Source organism: Diabrotica undecimpunctata, chromosome 2 (assembly GCF_040954645.1).
Source record: "Diabrotica undecimpunctata isolate CICGRU chromosome 2, icDiaUnde3, whole genome shotgun sequence".
Classification (NCBI taxonomy): Eukaryota; Metazoa; Arthropoda; class Insecta; order Coleoptera; family Chrysomelidae; genus Diabrotica; species Diabrotica undecimpunctata.
In genome coordinates this window covers 57,074,471-57,094,290 of record NC_092804.1, presented here as the reverse complement: position 1 = coordinate 57,094,290, position 19,820 = coordinate 57,074,471, and the positions used below count along the sequence as shown (strand labels likewise).

The 19,820-nt window shown below is 33.2% G+C and overlaps 1 protein-coding gene across 4 annotated transcripts in view; it reads left to right on the top strand.

Moving 5' to 3' along the window:
- LOC140434585 (neo-calmodulin-like) overlaps positions 1 to 19,820 on the top strand; it is a 56,741-nt gene that overhangs the window by 21,349 nt on the left and 15,572 nt on the right. For all 4 annotated transcript variants that reach the window (XM_072522954.1, XM_072522955.1, XM_072522957.1 and 1 more), the window contains exon 2: positions 7,714 to 7,832. The gene's annotated coding sequence lies outside the window, so the exon portion shown is untranslated. The remainder of the gene's footprint in view (positions 1 to 7,713; positions 7,833 to 19,820) is intronic.

The window sequence follows — 19,820 nt, the reverse complement described above, 5'->3', positions numbered from 1 at the left end:
ATTTATGATTTTTAAATTTTGACAATCGGTACGAATCGAATCTCTCATTAATATATTATATATTTTTTAAAATTTTTTACTTCTCATTTAATGTCTGTATTCTGTTAGTTATTTTTCATGCACATATTTTTGTGACACTAACCCTGAGGCCTTCACCGTGTTGCTAATTCCGTGACGGTTGTCTCAGCATTTTACTATAAAGAAAAAAGGAATCTTATCTTAGCTTATCTGATCTTAATAATTGTGTTAGGTCGATCTTACACTTCTTAATACCCAATTTATATGACAAAAATAAAATACTACGAGAAAATCGCTTTAAAATGCAGCTATTATTTTAATAACAATTTGCAATATATATTATAACATTTAAATCACGAAATAAATTTACTTTCTGTAATCCTTTGATAAGAACCACCCACTCATTCCGTATAAGATATGAAAATTAGGACGTGTAATTTTTTGTTCCTGCTTTTAAACTTGATTAATATGATAAAGCACAATAAATATTAAAAAAACCGATTAAGTGTAGTAATACATCAAGATATGTATATTTAAAATAGTTTAATTTAAGATACATTTAAACCGAGATTAAATGATTATAAATTTCTTGAATTTTGTTAAATATTTAATAAACACACCTCGAGTCGAGACTCGCCTAAAACATTGCCATGCATTTCCAGAAAAAAAATTTTCTTTGGCAACATTCAAAATGTGTAGATCGCAGTAGTTTATCAGAAGATATATTTTTATTTTTTGTTGAACTAAAAATTAATATGGACAAAATTTTCGGAACAAATTGCAATTGGAATAAAACAACAACTGATTTTCGACAACAACATTTGTTTTTGGACGTTTCGATTTTCAATCCGGAAATATAGTCCAGCCGTCAGAGATGTAAATGCCACTGAACTTCTAAAGAGATAGAGAGAAAAGAGAGAACGGAAAAAACTGATTTACCAAAAATTTGTACGCTGTAGAAAAAAAAGTTTTAAATAAAACGTGTAGCTGAGATAATTTTGAACAAAAATGTTTAATAGCACTTTTTGTGTAGAATCAACAGAACTCTCAGAAAGAGCGCTTGAAGCGACCGGCGATTTTGAATGTCAGTCAAATTTGTATCAACTCGACTGTAAAAGTTCAATATCTTTTGATCAAAGTGTCCCATTGACTAAAATGAAAATGCATAAACAGTCTGAAATTTTAGCATACGATCTCATCATAGAATTTCTCTGTGTTGTAAACGTTATATTTGTTTTTTTTTTAACTTGAATCAGTTTAAAAGTTTCCATTTGTTTATTTGTTTCATATTCCATATAAATTAAAAGGAGTTAATGACTTTGTTAGAAGAAGACTCAGATTGTGAAATCATTGATTGTGATTTATGTGCTGCCGGAAACAGATGAAGTTTGCGGCGGTAGAAGATGAAATACAAGTGAATGGGAATTCTGATGATTCTGATTATGATATTCCTCTGAACCGCAGATCAAAAGGTCCAAGGAAAAAACAATGAAAAATAATAGTTTCAATAGTTAAACATAGGGTTTTTTTCGACAACTTATTTACGTCATCTGCTCTTATTGGACTATTAAAATAAAGAGGATTCTTTGCAACAGGAACAGTAAGGGAAAATTGCACTGCTAATTACCCTCTAAAAGAAAACAAAATTATGAAAAAAAAAAGGAAAGAGATTCTTGTACATGTGCATTCGATTCAAATTTAGATATTTTGATGACACGATGGAAGGATAATTCAGTAGTGACTGTAATGACACATACGTGTGAAATTTTACCCCTTATGTAAGCTAACCGTTATAATCGAAAAGAAAACAAAGAAATTCTTATACCTTAGCCTAATTTAATTCACCAATATAACCAATACATCGGTGGAGTGGATCTGCATGATAACGGCATAGCGAATTACCGTATTAAAATAAGAGAAAAAAAGTGGTGGTAGCCATTGTTTACCAACATGATTGACAGTATGGGGGTCAATAGTTACAAAAATTTTTAAAGTTACAAATGATTCTAAAATTTTCCAACTGAAGTTTCGTTCGAGATTAGTTCTTAACTTACTAAAATATAGTGGACGTGCCGAGAATAGTGAAGAAACCGCTACATCAGTGTCACACTCAATACATCGACGTCCATCTAAATTTGTCTTACCAGATGAAACTAGATTGGACAATATTTGCCAAATTATAAAAAAGTGATAATAGTGCAAGAAAAAATGTCTGATTAGCAAAAGTAATACTATTTATTTATGTAAAAAGTGTAGAGTGCATCTACACACCGAATGTTCCGAAAATTTTTATCTTAATATTTAATTTACATTTAAGTTACAATATGCTCCTTTATTAAAAACTGTACCCGTATTTGGCCAAAGGTGCGTAAACGCACCCACCTTTCTTTTATGGGAAAAGAAATTCTTTTTGGTTGTAAATTAGTCTTTATTTATGTGTTTTTAATCCAATCTAATTAATAAATTATCAAATTTCTCTTTGTGTTTGTTCCGGCCGTTAATGGTTTAAAGATAAAGTCTGCAGCTTTCATATGCAGTTTTGTATTTGGCCGCAAATTCAGACAGTTTTTAATTCTCGACAATTCTCGTAAGATCCACAAAATTCATTTTAATTGACCGGTCAGTATGGAATTTTCATTGTTAGAGCATAATCTTCAAACGACATAGCATAAAATTTCGGCAACAAATGTGAGGCATTTGAAATATGCCTATAAAATGCTGAATTTAAACTGACCACATTACAAACGATTTAAAACGTTTAGATTGCTTCTTTTTAATTAAACAAGTACATTTTTTAAAACTGTACATCAGCTACAAATTTCAGCGAATACCGTCTTCATGGAAATATTTCTTGTGACGTGCGATTGTTTGTAATGTAAAAGCCTAAATTCTGCGTTTTTTGGCATATTTCAGATGCCTCTTGTTGCCAAAACACAAAATCGAAATTTCATCTTATAAATTTTAAAGATTAGGTTGTAACAATAGAAATTCTACTACGAAAGGTCAATGAAAGTGATAAATTTTATTGATCTCACGAGAATCGTAAAAAACTGCAAAAATCCTGCAACGTTAAAATATTCAACAGATTTATAGAAACTATCTTAATTTGCGACAAAATACAAAATTTGCATACAAAAAGCTACACTCTTTGCTTTTAAAAATAATTTTGATTTTTATCGATAGAACATTCCGATAAAAAGATATCGAATTTTTACCGGCTAATTGATACAAATTTTATTTAAAATTGATTTACCGCGCGTAACTAACATTCAAAATCACCGGTTGCTTCAACCGTTTTTACTATGGGACTCCCCCCTACTATGAGACGTTTTAGGGGGGAAGCCGGGAGATAAAGTGGTATGTGCTATATAAAAGTGGCAAAATGTTATTTTACTGTATGAAATATAATCAATACATGTCTTTTAAAATGTGTGCCAATAAAATTTGTTGTTCATTATACGTCAAAGCATTTAGCGTTTTTAAGCAAAGTAAAGTAATGCAGGATTCCATTAGAGTTTTAAAATGGAAAAATAAAAGAGAATGACGGGCCACTATAGTTTCCCAGTATAGAGTGTGACTAATATATAAAATGTCTTAAAATTGTTGTCCGCCTTTTATCATTTAATTGTAAAAGAGTGAAAAATTTTCCAATTCCCTTTCTTTATGGAGTTTTCCTTTGAACAATAAGTAATAAGCTATATCGTCGTGAGGTTCCATTAGTTGTGTCATGCCATTGATTTTCAATTCATGATACAAAATTTATGAATTCTTTTATAATTTTAACTTTTCATATTTCATAATTTTAACCCTTTTTTTAGATTGTGTGTTTTTTAATAGAACAATACTTATTAACTAAGCTTATAAACGTGTGTGAAATATATACAAAGGACAGATCCAATAGGCATTCTTCAAGATAAACAGTGATCAAAATTCTTTATTTTACTCTTCAGTAATATTCAATGTGAATTATTTCTCCTAAGAGTGCAAGTCAAGTTGGCAATCACAATGTCTGTTTTTATATTAGAAATTGCTGCTCTAAACAAATCACTGTTTTGATACCAATTACGCAGATTGTTTAACCATAAATTCTTCTTCGGCTTATAGATCTTCTTTCTTGGATATTTCCCTGTAATTTAATTCTTAGTGTTTCATATTTTGACCCTCTTATTAGATTTCATGTTATCGCGAATATTTTGGAATATGTTTTTATATTTGTTTGTAAAAGTGTTTTAATATATTGGTTTTGAAATATTACAAGTGACTGAGGCTGAGGTCGAGGAACATGCGGTGGTGATGTGGCGGTGGTTTTCATAAAAGAGCATAAATGCTGGGTACACGGGAAGTTGGAAAAGCTCCTGTGATTAATATAAGACTTTTATTATGAATAATATCTAATGATTTAAAAAGAGATCGATTAGCAGTGGAACAGGCAATTGCTGCATAATCTAGCTTAGAACGTATTAAAGATTTATACAGAAGAAGTAGAGTAGATTAATACATTTAATCTTTTATTACAGGAAAATATGAGTTGTGAGATGTGATCTTTTTATGTTATCTTTGAATCAAAGATTAAACCTAAGAATTTGTGATAATCTTTAAACTCTAGCTATTTCTCATAGATTCTCAGGGTTGGGGGTTGTGATAAGGAGCTTTAAAAGAATACAACTTTTACTGATTTTTCTATTGAAAATTAAAAACCTGTAAGGTAGGACAAATTGTTGAGAGTATCTAACAAGTTTTGAAGAATTGAGTACGTTAAGGAGATATTTTTGCCTTAGATACCACTAGGTGGTCAGCGTATAAACTGGCTTGAAAGTGGGCTTGAATGTTTTTGATTATATCATTTATTACTACTAGAAATAATGTTGGACTAAGTATGGATCCTTGAGGTATACTATTTTCCGAACTATAAATATTTGAAAAAATATTATTTATTTTCACATGAAAATATTTTAATATTTATTGTTAATGTTTGTTCGATATTTTTTGGTCTCTTTGTAATAAATATATATTTCCTATTCTTTAAAGTTTATTTTATTTCCCATCTCATTATTATTTATACGTAAGTTTTCCATTAGATGCTGTACGTTTTCTATGTTCGCCGCAATCATCGCATTGTTATCTGAATATCGCAAGTTCATACAATAATAGTACAATAATTTTCCGTTAACGGCAACTCCTGCTTTGATATTAATGACTGTACCTTTTAATATTTCTTCAGAACATAAATTCAATAAAAGCGGCGATAATACGCAGCCCTGTGTAACTATCCTACATATATTTATTTCGAATCCACTGCGGACAACCTCTAGTTACTTATTTCGACCCTGTATTCCCCCAGTAACGTTAAGTATATCACATGGTTCCTTAGCATGGTGTGCAATTAGTGAAAGAACAATTAAATAAACGAGGAATGCAAGGTCAAGCTTTTAATCAAGGACAAGATTATTCAAAAAATTTTTGTTTCAAAAAAATTCCTTTATAAAATATATATTAATACAAAAATCCTATCGCGATACATCACGATAAAAAAACGAGGATGTTATATACGGAATTAGCCACATGGTAACGTAGGCCTCCAGTTAGGTTGCTAATCCTTAGACGAAGTATCTGTGAGGATGTCTTGATAGCAACTGGTTAGACATATTAGGACGGAAGTCTGAGCAAAGCAGTCAATGTAACCGGAGCTAATATTTACATTTTTTTTAACAAACTTTCAGGATAAATCACACTCTAAAGTCCAACATATTGTTGATATGTAGCTACATAATATGGATCACAGGTGAATGGCCTGATGAGTGGTGCAAATCAAGATTTATCCCTATCAATAAAAATGGATCACTAACCGTATACAACAATTACAGAACTGTTGGCCTTATTCCTCATGCAAGCAAAGTCCTACTATTTATAATCAATAAACAGCTAAAGAATTTTATATTCCTTGAGATAGCCGAAGAACAGATACTAAATACCAGACAGATAATAGAAAAATCGAAAGAACACAACATACCCATGCTGCTCTGATTTGTAGATACACTTATACTAGCAGCGAATGAAGTCGAAATGATTACCATCACTGAACGTCTACGGAAAAACATCACAACGGAAAAACAAAAATAATGGTCGTAGACAGAGCAAATAATAATCTACCGCACATACACCAGGTGGCGAATTTCGAAGTGATAGACAGATTTGTATACTTGGGCTCCCTGATAACCAACAATGCCGATTGCTCCTCAGAAATCAAGCGTAGACTAGCAATGGCCCGAACCGCAACAACTAAACTGATATGGAAAAATATGGAAAAACCGAACAATAACAAGAAATACTAAGCTCAGGTTGGTCAATGCCCTTATTTTTCCTATTGCTACACACACAGCTGAAATATGGACACTCCAAAAAATCGATAAAAATAAGATCGCCCTACAGCATCGCAGCTAATGGAGGTAGCAAGCCAATAATATTTAGTGTTACCACCCCCTGACAAGAGCTCAAGGAATGAGGAGGAGGACTGTTATAATCCATTAAATTTTAATATATTTAATTATACATAATGTTGGCTATAGTCCTATTTAGACACATACCTCCGGTTACATTGACTGCTTTGTTCAGACTTCCGCCCTAATATGTCATTTTATTGACACACTTGCTATCAAGAAGTCATCACAGACACTTCGTCTAAGGACTAGCAACCCCAGTGGAGTGCTACGATACTATGTGATCAATTCCTTATAACTTAAACATCATAGTTTTTTAATATCAAAGAAGTTATTCAAGTTAATCTATCCACATTTAAAGAATTTTTATCCATATATTTAGTGATTTCAAACATGCAAATCCAGATCCAGAACACTGATAATGGAATAGTTATTACGAGAACGTTCTGTGATGTCGCCTAAGGATGATTTTTTTTATTAATATACGCAACTCAACTGTACTGGCAATATCATTTTAAAGTCGTCTATATATATATATATATATATATATATATATATATATATATATATATATATATATATATATATATATATATACATTTTAAAATTTCACGGTCAAAAGTTAATTTATTTTTACTTTTGTTGTTTTCTTCTTTTATTTGGAAGGCATGATTTGTGCGACGTCGGCGTCGTGCTTCTATATATTTTGTGTTGTATTCAAAAGAGAAATTATTTTAGTAGTTCTTAACTAGTTAAAGTGTTAACCCCTTACGCACTAATATGATGTTTGACATATTCGAATTTTACACTCACAAAATGCACAATTTTAAATTCCTAATATAACAAGTAAATTAACATGGCTAGATTTCTCCTATACTTACCTAGTGTCAGTTATGCCATGATTAATTTCATCATCATATTTATAATAGTAAGTTAAAATTTCCTTAAAATTCAACATCTGGTGGGAACAAATTCGTTTAACTATTGTTTCGTTTTTAGTAGTTATAATAATAAATAATGTGATCATCACATAATTTACTTACGTTCTTACGTTACAGATCGTTTTACTAATCGTAAAAATATACAAATCTTTAATAGCAAAAACGTTAAATTTAAAAAAATTGCGTAAATTTCTTGTCTCTCAAAAAATGTTTTAAATTTTATTTATCTATTATAACTAGGTATTTAAATATTAAGGTATTAATATTATATTTGATATTTTAAAAATAATTTTCTAAACTTTTTTTTTTTGTTTTAGATTTCTAGCCCAGTGAGAAGAAATTCAAGAAAGTGGCGAGGTTCGAGGGAAAATTTTTTTCTGCCGTAAATAATTTTTTTTCTAGTTCACCGTTGGTGAACCAAATTAAAGACTTAGTTGTAAGTATAATTTATATTTAATACAAAAAATTTGTGATAAACAATATAAAAAGAGTATATTTTTACAATATTACGAAAAATATCAGTTCGTTTTTTACAACCATTTTCTGAGCACACTAGTTATTCCCGAGGTCTAGAAAAACCCTTTCAATTATATACTAGTTCGCTCCGAAGACCGTATACTAGTTCACTCCCATGGTTAAGCGGATTAAGTATTTATCTACCAAGTTCTAGGAATATCGCAAAATTGGTACTGTGACTTTTGTATTTTATATAGAAATTAAATAAAATAATGGTTATTCATATTTAATTATGAGACAGTGGAATTTAGTGGATTTAGATTATATTCAGTTCATTTTTGTCCCTATTTTGAAAAATGTTAATGATTGATTTAAAAATTTTATTAGGAAATTTATCTGGTTTAGGAATTTTGTTAGCTATTTGGATATTAATTCTGTTTATAAAAATTACTGAAATAATTTGTGCTAATTCGAAATTATATAAGACAAGGCAATACAAGTGTAAAAACATTCGGGATATCCTCCGATGTCATTCCAACTTTTTAAAATTTTCTCCACCATGATTGCTCGAGATGAAATCTACCTCCTTTTATTTTCGGAGATGGAAACACTTCACTCTCAACTGCATAGATTGCTTTTTGGAAATCAGCATACTTAATCTTGGGACTATTTAGGTTGAATTTTTGACACGCCGTCTTTAAACAACTTAAGACAGTTACATTTCCATTTGCTAATTTCAATAAAGCAAAAAGAATACCAACGGCAAATAGTGTCCATTTTCAAGCCTATAAACTGTAAATAGTTGAGTAAACAATTTTATGCAGTATTTTTAAAAGTTCCATTAATATAAATACCTTCTAATTTACTTAAAAATGCTAAGTTGGATATACAGATTGAACGAATTTAAAACGGAACATACGAAATCAATGTATTTCGGCTCAACTCCGCTCTAGATGGTTGGCCAACAAAAAGTTGTCAACTAATTATATTATAAAAATCCAATACTTCAGCGGGCTGCTGGATTCGGAACTCATTCAAGAACAAGTCAAAACTCCACCCAAATAGGTTGCCTAGAATCACTGAAAAAACTAGACTAAACAAGCAGTTATTATGCTGTCAAACCACTTATCGCTTCCTTATAGTCCAAGAGATAGAGCCGAAATTTTGAACTGATCAGTAATATGACATTTCTCTATTGGAATATATTCATTGTAACTGGGTTAAGACTTTGCCTTACAGGCGGACGCCCCTCGTGGTACAGGGGGTGGCTATACAGGGATGAAGTTGTCATTTTTTTCGGAAAAATTAACGATCAATAATATGGCTGAAAATTTGCCCAGAGTAAGATCTTGGTATAACTAGACGAAATCCCAAAGGGCGGACGCGAGAGTGGATACATAAGGTGTGGCGGACAGGGGTGAAATTGCAATTTTTTGGGGAAAAAGTAACGATAAGTAATATGTCCGCCATTTTCATGGCTCATTATTTAGCCCCTAAAAACTTTAAATCCAAAAGGGCGGATAGCTGGGGGTCAAATGTACCACTTGCCTGCGTATTTTAGGTCTCGGTAACAATTTTCAAACTGACTTTATTATGATATTTTTATACCGATTGATTTGAAAATTTGTATGCTCACTTCTGTTACTATTCTGAGAAGCGTCAAATAGAGTTTTTCTCAAAATTTTCCAAAAAAATTTCCGTAAATGAAAATTTTCGTAATTTTTTGAGGTAAAATCTAATTTGTAGAATCCTTTCGATTTTCTGTAAGTTATACCATGATTTGTTTTCCAAAAATATTCAAACAATTTTTCCGATAAGAAAAAAAAATTTAGAAAAACTTTTCTAAAACATTTGATAAAACTCTACGTCATCGTCTGAATATTTTATAGAATATTTTGTAGTTTTAAAATGATATTATGATAATGTTTTTTTTTTCAAACTAAAGTCATATTTACTTTACAAATCACATTTTTTTCTTAAATATAAATATTTTACGAATTAATTTTTAATTGAATAAATGTTTGATATTTGATATTTTATTAAGTTAAAGTAATTTTATAATGTTAACTATTAAATATTTTTGGTATAACGTATAACAAATAGTAATTTTACTTATTTTTTATTACAATAAAAAGGTTTTTAAATTTATATTGCATAAATAATGATTGTTCAGATATAAGAAAAATTTGATTTATTATTACATTAATAATCAATTACAAAATATATTATTTCTATTTATCAATAGGTAAAATTAAATTTGTAGAATTCCTTCAACATTTTACAAATAATTATTAATAAAAATCAATTTAATAGTATCAATTTTTTAAGTTTTGAAATTTACTTTGTAGATATTTTCAATATTTTTTTTAACTTTCAAATTGATTGAATTTTTTTTCATTAGTTAATTATAATTTTACAAATTCTGTTTGGACATTAATTTTGCATCATTATTATTTTAAAATATTAAAATAATAATGATGCGCGTTCATTTAGATCAGTAATTCTAGACGCATGCGCTAAATGTAATAAGTATCAAGATGCTTTTATTCAACTTGGTGAAACTGACTTCGATTGTAATGAAGTTTTTGAAACCTTAGAAACTTTCATATGTCACTTATATGGAACAGGACTGACGAGAACAATTCCAAAAAGAAAAGTAAACGATGTCAGAGTTTCACTATTTAACCGGCAGTATAAGTTGCATGATGTGAACGAGCCTTAAAAAAAAACTAAAAAATTTCGATGCTTCAAGCTTACCACCATGTCAAGATGAATTACACCAACATCTACTGCGAGCTCATTATATTTCAAATATTTGGACAAATACTCATAAAAAAAAGTACCAACAGAATTGATTGTTGAAGAACATGGTTGGGAGTTTGAAGATGAAACATATAAATTCAAATGATTTAGTGGACCTCAGATGCCAGAATCAGTTCGAGAAGTAGTGATTGAAAATGAAGCAGATAATGAATGTGATATTATTGAAAGTGAAAATGACGAAGATGAAGAATGTGATGACATCAATGAGAGTGAGAAAAATGACGAAATTTTTAAAGTTTTTCTAAATTTTTTTTCTTACCGGAAAAATCGTTTGAAAATTTTTGGAAAAAAATCATGGTATAACTGACAGAAAATCGAAAGGATTCTACAAATTAGATTTTACCTCAAAAAATAACGAAAATTTTCATTTACGGAAATTTTTTTGGAAAATTTTGAGGAAAACTCTACTTGACGCTTTTCAGAATAGTAACAGAAGTGAGCATACAAATTTTCAAATCAATCGGTATAAAAATATCATAATAAAATCAGTTTGAAAATTGTTACCGAGACCTAAAATGCGCAGGCAAGTGGTACATTTGACCCCGTTTTATGGCTCTCTGTACCAACCCAGCTGTCCGCCCTTTTATATTTAGAGTTTTTAGGGGCTAAATAATGAGCCATGAAAATGGCGGACATATTACTTATCGTTCATTTTTCCCCAAAAAATTGCAACCTCACCCCTGTCCGCCACCCCTTATGTATCCACTCTCGCGTTCGCCCTTTGCGATTTCGTCTAGTTATACCAAGATCTTACTCTGGGCAAATGTTCAGCCATATTATCGATCGTTAATTTTTCCGAAAAAAATTACAACTTCATCCCTGTATAGCCAGCCCCTGTACCACGAGGGGCGTCCGCCTGTAAGGCAAAGTCTTAACCCAGTTACAATGAATATATTCCAATAGTTACAATGAATATATTCCAATAGAGAAATGTCATATTACTGATCAGTTCAAAATTTCGGCTCTATCTCTCCGACTATTAGGCAAGCTCCTCTTTCCTTTAAAGAAGACAGATAGTTGAACGAGATTTTATACAATGTCTATCACCGGGTATGGATTTATTTTTGTCCAAGTTTTATATTGGTCCACTATTTCAAATGCAGTTCAAACAGACATATATTAAATTGTATGTTCCGTTTTAAATTGGTTCAATCTGTATAAGAAAAAGTAACAAATTTGTACCAGATCATTTTTTAATAAAATTTTTTCTTTTTAATTGTCTGCCACTTCCATGGAGTTTAATGAGTTTTCTGTCTCTATAAATATTTTTTCTAATCAAATGTACATCTTCTTTCGTAAGAATTTCAGTGCCAGTTCTTCCTTAAGTGTTCCTGATGAGGAGTTAAATAACTCGAACAACGTGTAGAACAATGATGGAATTCGAATTAAAATAAAATGCAATCTTTTACTTTCATATTATGTTAGCTTGGCAAATTGGTAATGGTCTATGGTATGCTTGACTTGGCAGCTCAAATTCGCCATCTTCCAGGAATAACAGATTTTATTGATTTACTGGTTATTTGCTTGCTTTTCCAAATGTCATTATAAGTGGTTCGGTAAAAACCAATCCGCGTAAAAACGAACTTTCATCACTCGAAGTTCCCTTACTTGCTGCAGAGCTATTGGACACTTACGAATAAATTTTTCTTGCAGAAAAGTAGTCCATTGTTTCGTTAATTTCTGGTTAACGTCTATAGCTTTGAACGGTTCCGGCTTTTTGCTTGCATCTTGTAACTAAGTTACATCCTAGTCTTCAAATTTATCAAGCCTATGTTTTTATCACATTCTAAACACGAATGTCCTCTAAATAGTATCTTTTTTTTTTCGTCTTTATAGAGGGGGGTCTGGAATCTTCAAAAGACATCTCAGTCCAAGACGCCGCCTGACTAACTTTAGTGCAGGATTCGTTCTTCGTACTCCCGGCGATAGTTCCCGAGGTACTTTAGAATGCCCTCTCGTCGCCGAGTCTACGCCGAACGCCTACCTGCTAAACCAGACCCTCCTCTGTCATCCAGCGATCCGGAAGCGGAATGGCCGCTGTAAGGCCGGCATCACTTCCGAATCACTACCTTTATTCATTCATTCTCCATTCATACACATCCACACTCTATTCATCAGCAAGGAGGTTCCCTGTCTCAATCCAGGTAGCGCGTAGAAGACACTCATCGCTCCTAGCTCGGCATTATTTCCTCCTTCCCCACAGTCTGACTCACGCATTCCAACTCATACAGTGTGACCCACTTTTCTAGCTTCACCTTTCAGCATCATTCACTCTTACCTTTAGCGTTGGTTTAGCAGTTTTTCTTCTTCTTCCTTTTTCTTGATCACTGTACGGATATAGCTGTGTATGTTAGTCCAAACTAATTTATTTTCAATCATTCTCTCCATCATTTCTCTCACTGTAACAAAATTCACACCTGTCTCTCTCTCCATTCTGTTCCTTTCCACTATCCATCTGCTGCAATCTAACATCGTATGTGTCACAGTGTCCGAGTATCCAAAGTATAGGCATTCATCTGTATCAGCCTTTCCGATCCTATAGAGGTAGGCCCTAAAACACCCGTTTTGTGAGCACCTGCGTCAGGAAATAATCCAGTCGCCTGTGGCCACAGTCCACCCAATCTCTTATGTTCGGGATCAGCATTTTCGTCCACTGTGCCACATCTTCCATGTTGTTCCATTCTTCTTGCCATCTTTCAACTGACCTTTCCCTTTCCTGTCTTTTCTCGGCCACAGTAAGGTTTGGACCTCTTCTCTCATAAAGCTCTTTTCTTTCCACCGCCAAAACATGCAACGGAACACATCCAGTGAAGGTCCATAAGGCTGCCGCAGACACAGTCCTGTAGGCGCATGCCACTCGCAACAGACTTGTTCTATCTACTCGTGTCATGAGACTCCTATAGGCAGTTATCTCTACCGCCTCGCTCCAGACTGGTGCCGCGTAGAGGACGATTGACTGTACAACACCGTGTAAGACCCTCCTCCTTTCGGATTTGGGTCCTCCAATGTTCGGCATCACCCTCCCCAACACAGCCGTACTATTTGCAGCCTTCCGGACCACCTCCCGCACGTGCTCTCCCCATTTTCCATTCTGGTGCAATGTCACTCCTAGATAGTATCTGGACGCTTTATATCGTGGACAATGTAATGAAATACCCGAACAACCGTGAACTTTTTATTTTGTCCGCCAGCTGAGTCGCAGAAATTGTGAAGATGACGTACTTCTTTTGGCACTTCATTGAAAATAAAGAAGAACAGAAACGATGATCGAACCTTGTCAGATCCTTTCCTTGACATATATTCAGGATATGTAAAAACAGGATTTTCCTGAAGATAGTACGTGAATGTTAAACGAAAACAAAGAAAGTTATCTCCCATAATAAACATCGTTAGTGCTGATGTTGGGTAGCAAAATGTTTTTCTATTGGGCCATGACGATTGATTCATATTGAATCGTTTTCTATCATAGAAAACTTAGGCACGAGTTTTGTGCAATTTATTTTCTATAGATAGAGCTTTTATCTGCACTGCATTATCAACAAAATGAAGAGTCTTGAATTTTTGCAATAAACTCATCACACTTGCTACAGATGTCTGCCGTAGGGTATATATACATAAAATGTTAAACTTGCTATTAAAAAAATATTCCGATAGGTGTCATACGAAACAGATGCAGTAAAACACTTTTTTTTTAACATTTGAAACATTTTCATAATATTTAACTCGTGACTTAAATACACTTTTTTGGAGTCATGAATGCTATAATGACTCAACCTGCCCCGAAATGAAGCAATATGTGGCTGAATCTGGGTACTCTAATCAGAAGTTAATTGACGATGTTTAAAAGAATGCATTCCTTTTTTCTCGACAGGAGCAATTCCGGAAGTTTTCAGTGAGGTTTGAATATGGACCAACTTAGATCTAGAGATACCATAAATTGAAGTAAAGGCACTATTGTAGATAGATATTTCTTCTATTATATTTTTCCTCTTCACTCATACTCTGTAGAGATAGGTAGCGTCATGATGTTGTTCTCCATCGAATTATCGTGACCTTCGTCTTACAACTGGCAATATAGCAATCAAGCCAGCTAAATAAATATTTTGAACATCTATTAATCCTAATTGATTGAATGCGTTAAGTATGTTTTGCCTCTCTGGAGCAGTAGTGTTTTCAAAACACTTTAATCTTCTACCCTTACAATCATATCCTTGTGAGACTGCAACCTCAACTTTTTCATTACATCTGCAGTTCAGCCAATTTTCTTTCGTTTCTTGGTTTTTTTAACAGATTACAACACACATACTCTTCATTCGAACTTATCTCTAAAGAAACTCCAAAGAACTTATCTTCGAAAGAACCAAACATGGAAGATGAATACTGTCAGGCCCGGCATACTTTTCACTCGAACTTATCTCGACATAAACTGCCGCGAAAAGAACCAAACATGGAAGATTGTCAGGCCCGGTTAGCAGTCATTGCTAGGCAACTAGTTGGACTACATCGGTTGTTTACCAGTACCGCGTGGACAACGTTTGTTTTTAACCAGTATGGGTATTTTTTAATGGTTTGTTATTTGGACATCGTTGGTGTTATTCCCGTACAATTTAGCACGTGTTTGGGACCGGATATTGTCAACATAATAAGTTGATGACCTGAAATTCTTATTATATAAAATGAACATCATTTGTTTTTATTACCCTTCAATTATTTTAATACATATCATATCGATGTGTAAAAATATATCTAATGGTATTCAAAATTTAATTTCTAATGATAACCAATCAATATGTATGACTTGCAAAAATCTCTAGTTGTTTCATATTTTTCTCTAATGTTGACTGAAAGCTTTTTCTCTAATAATATGTTTTGTAGTACTCTATCAAATATATATAATTTCAACATGCTCTATTTGTATGTATCTATAGACACACTTTTCTTGTTTTGTTTATATTTTCTTATTTCACAATGATCAGTGAAGGGACCTGTGTAGTATCCATCGAATTTCTTGTATCACTGTCAATGAGCCTTCTTTCTAGTCTTTTCCAATTTTAAGCAATGCATTTGAAATATGTTAAATGTGGATTTTAAAAGAGTTACCAATTAGGGGGTATTACAACGGGCTGGAGAGAACTGTTGAGTGTGGTGAAACAGCACAAGGTTTCTCATTTGGGACATGTCTTGCATGGATCAAGGTCTTAAAATTTTTACTCACAAGCAAGATTAAGGGGAGAGGAGGTCTGGAAGAACATTATATTTTTGGTTTAGAAACATACGAAACTGGTGTGATGTCGAAGATTCTGGGTCCATTTTCGGGCTATCTGAGGGAGCAAACCTGATAATAGTTCATAAGAAGAAGGAGCATTGCATTAACATAGATGTTACCATGTATTCTTGAACAACATATTTGTAAATTTGTCACTTTTATCCTTTTTCTTTTTAAATCAGATTCAGTATTCATTTGACTCTCGACCTGTAAACATCGATACGAATTAGGCGAAAGTTTATAGTGGTGATTAAAAACGGGCTCCGGCCGCGTTTTTACCGTCATTATCGTTCAAGTGGATATACTATTTATAAACTATTTAAAAATTAAAATATACAGTTTTAACAATTAAAATGAGTGCTCCACCAGATTTATCGGTGAGTGTTCCTTTTTATACTGCTACTGTTAATGGTCAAATAATAAATACTCAATATCAGCAACAGCAAATTCAACCAGAATGCCCAAATGTCCTTTTTCCACAAAATTTACAACCAAATTCAGCACAAATTTTAAATAACCCACCAACAACAATATATTATGTTCCTAACCAAGTACTATCACAATCTTCCTCAAACTGTCAATACAATCCTAAAATAAATCCCACATTATCTTCACCTCAAAATGGAGCTTACGATTCGATTGAGATGACACGTACATTACAAAGTGAAGAATCTTCAGGGGAAATCAGCGACATTGAGTCATCGGACATCCACGAATGGCAAACTATACAACATAGTAACAAAAAACGCAAAATTAATCCTCCGACACCAACAGAAAACGAAGACACAGTAGTAACTAGCAATAAATTTCAGATTCTACAAAATGAAAACGAAAACGACAACAATAACAGTACAGAAAATACCAACGAAACTCCAGCAACCTCTAAACCCCCACCAATTTTTATATATGGTGTTACTGAATACAATAAAATGGTTAATAGCCTATCGGAAGTAACACAACCAGAGACATTCTATTGTACAGCATTAAAGAACAACACAATAAAAATAAATTCCCGTGACTCAGAAACATACCGAAAACTGGTAAGACATTTAAACAGCAAAAAAATTGTGCATCATACGTACCAAATGAAAGAGGATAGAGCATACAGAGTTGTAATTCGTAATCTACATCATACAGTGCCCATTAATATAATAAAAAGCGAAATAGAAAAACATGGGCATTTAGTACGCAATATTGTAAATATAAAACACAGAGTAAGTAAGGACCCTCTAATGATGTTCTACGTCGATATAGAACCTAATCGAAATAATAAAAAAATATATGAAATTCAATTTATAAACAATGCGAAAATAGTTATTGAGCCACCGTATAAAAAGAATAACATTGTCCAGTGTACCAGATGCCAATTGTATGGACACTCTAAGACATACTGTAATAGACCTTATCACTGTGTCAAATGTGGAGGCAACCATATGTCAGCTGATTGTAAAAAACCTAGAGACACACCCGCCATATGTGCTCTCTGCAATGGAGCACACACCGCAAATTACAAAGGATGCATGGTATATAAAGAGTTAATTAGCAGTAGAAACAGAGCAAGAGGAGTATCATCGCACACTCCAGCGAACAATCAACTACAATATAACAGAAATACAGTACAGAATAATCCGCACTTAAACAATCAAAATCACGCGACTTACACACAAGCAACGGGTGGAATAAATGTAAATAATGTCCATAAAAATACGAACTCATACAACCAGAATCATGCAACTTACGCTCAAATAACAAGTGGAACACATGTAAGTAATACAAACAGTGACATTGGAGAGATGATGAAGAGTTTCCTTAACGAATTCAAAGCTATGTTTTCACAACTAATTAATCAAAATAGCGTGATCTTAAACATGCTTTCCACAGTAATAAATAAAATTAGTAATGGAACTTAAGTCACTACGAATTGCACAATGGAATGCCAACGGCCTAGGAAACCATAACACAGAAGTTACTAACTTTCTTAAACATAACAAAATTGATGTTCTACTCATATCGGAAACCCATTTCACTGACAGAACGATGTTCAAGATCCCTCATTATTCTATTTACAACACCAACCATCCTGATGGAACAGCACACGGTGGCGCTGCTATTATTGTACGTAACACTATACCACACTATGAGGAAATAATGTATCAGACGGAAAAAATACAAGCTGCAATAATCTGTATCAGTTCTCAATCATGGTCTTTTGACATTGCGGCAATGTACAGCCCTCCAAGGCATAATATCACCACAGCAGAATATGAAGACTTCTTCAAACATCTATCAAACAAATTCGTAATTGGAGGTGACTGGAATGCCAAGCATACAGACTGGGGATCAAGACTATGTACGACAAAGGGAAAAAATCTCAGACAAGCCATAGCTAACACAAACAGCTCTTACTTATCTACAGGGCAACCCACCTACTGGCCATCAGATCCAAACAAAATCCCAGATCTACTCGACTTCTTTATCCTCCATAACATGGCCTTAAATTATTTTGACATACAAGCATCCTGGGATCTGTCCACCGACCATACTCCCATAATTGTGACACTATCTACGCAAATTATAAAACGTCCGAATATCCCTAAGTTGACAACATCAAAAACCAACTGGAATATATTCGAGTCTTACATAAATGAAAATTTAAATTTAAATATAAGATTAAAGCAACCAGACGATATCGATAATGCTGTGCTTCTTCTCACCCAAACTATACATGCAGCCGCTGAAATAGCTACACCCCCTCAGAATGACAAAGAACCAAGTGACACCAACATACCCGTATATATAAAACGTCTTGTTGCACAAAAAAGAAGAGCCAGGCGCATATGGCAAAGAAGTCGCAATCCTATAGATAAAAATGAATACAATAGATTAACACGGCAACTTAAAACTGCTCTACAAGACGCGAGGAATGATACATTTGAACTATTCATCAACAGCCTGTCAAAAGAAGACCACAGCATGTGGAAAGCAACGAAATCATTCAAGAGACCTATACAGCACATACCACCTCTAAGGAAAGCCGATGGAAGCTGGGGAAAAACTGAACAAGAAAAGGCATCAATATTTGCTGAACATCTCTCACACGTTTTTGGTGCACCTGAACTTAATAACAATAATAACGAAGAACAAGTTAAAAACTTCTTAGACGCTCCATGCCCAATGATGCTACCAATCAAATACTTTACTCCTAATAATGTCAAAGAACAAATTTCTAGATGCAATAACTACAAAGCACCAGGCTTTGACATGATCACTGGGCTAATATTAAAAAAATTACCGAGAAAAGCAATTGTCCTACTAACAATGATATATAATAGTATCATAAGATTAGCCTACTACCCGATTAATTGGAAGTTCGCACAAATAATTATGATTAGTAAACCAAATAAACCACCAAATATTACTACTTCATATAGACCAATCAGCTTACTTCCAATAATGTCAAAAATCTTAGAAAGACTTCTGCTCCAAAGATTCTCAGAAGACATCGGAATTAATTCAGTGATCCCCACACACCAGTTTGGTTTCCGCGAAGCCCATTCAACTCTACAACAGTGTCATAGGATTGTTAAAAACATTAATGTATGCCTCGAAGAGAAAAAAATTTGCACTGCTGCCTTCCTGGATATAGAACAAGCCTTCGACCGTGTTTGGCATGATGGTCTCCTGTATAAACTTAAGTCATCCTTTCCCACTCCTCACTATCTACTCTTAAAATCATACCTCACAGAACGTCACTTTCAAGTCAGATTCCTTACAGAAACCTCTCATTACTATCCCATAAAATCCGGTGTCCCTCAAGGAAGTGTCCTGGGTCCCCTCCTGTACCTCATATACACTGCTGATATTCCAACAACAAATACG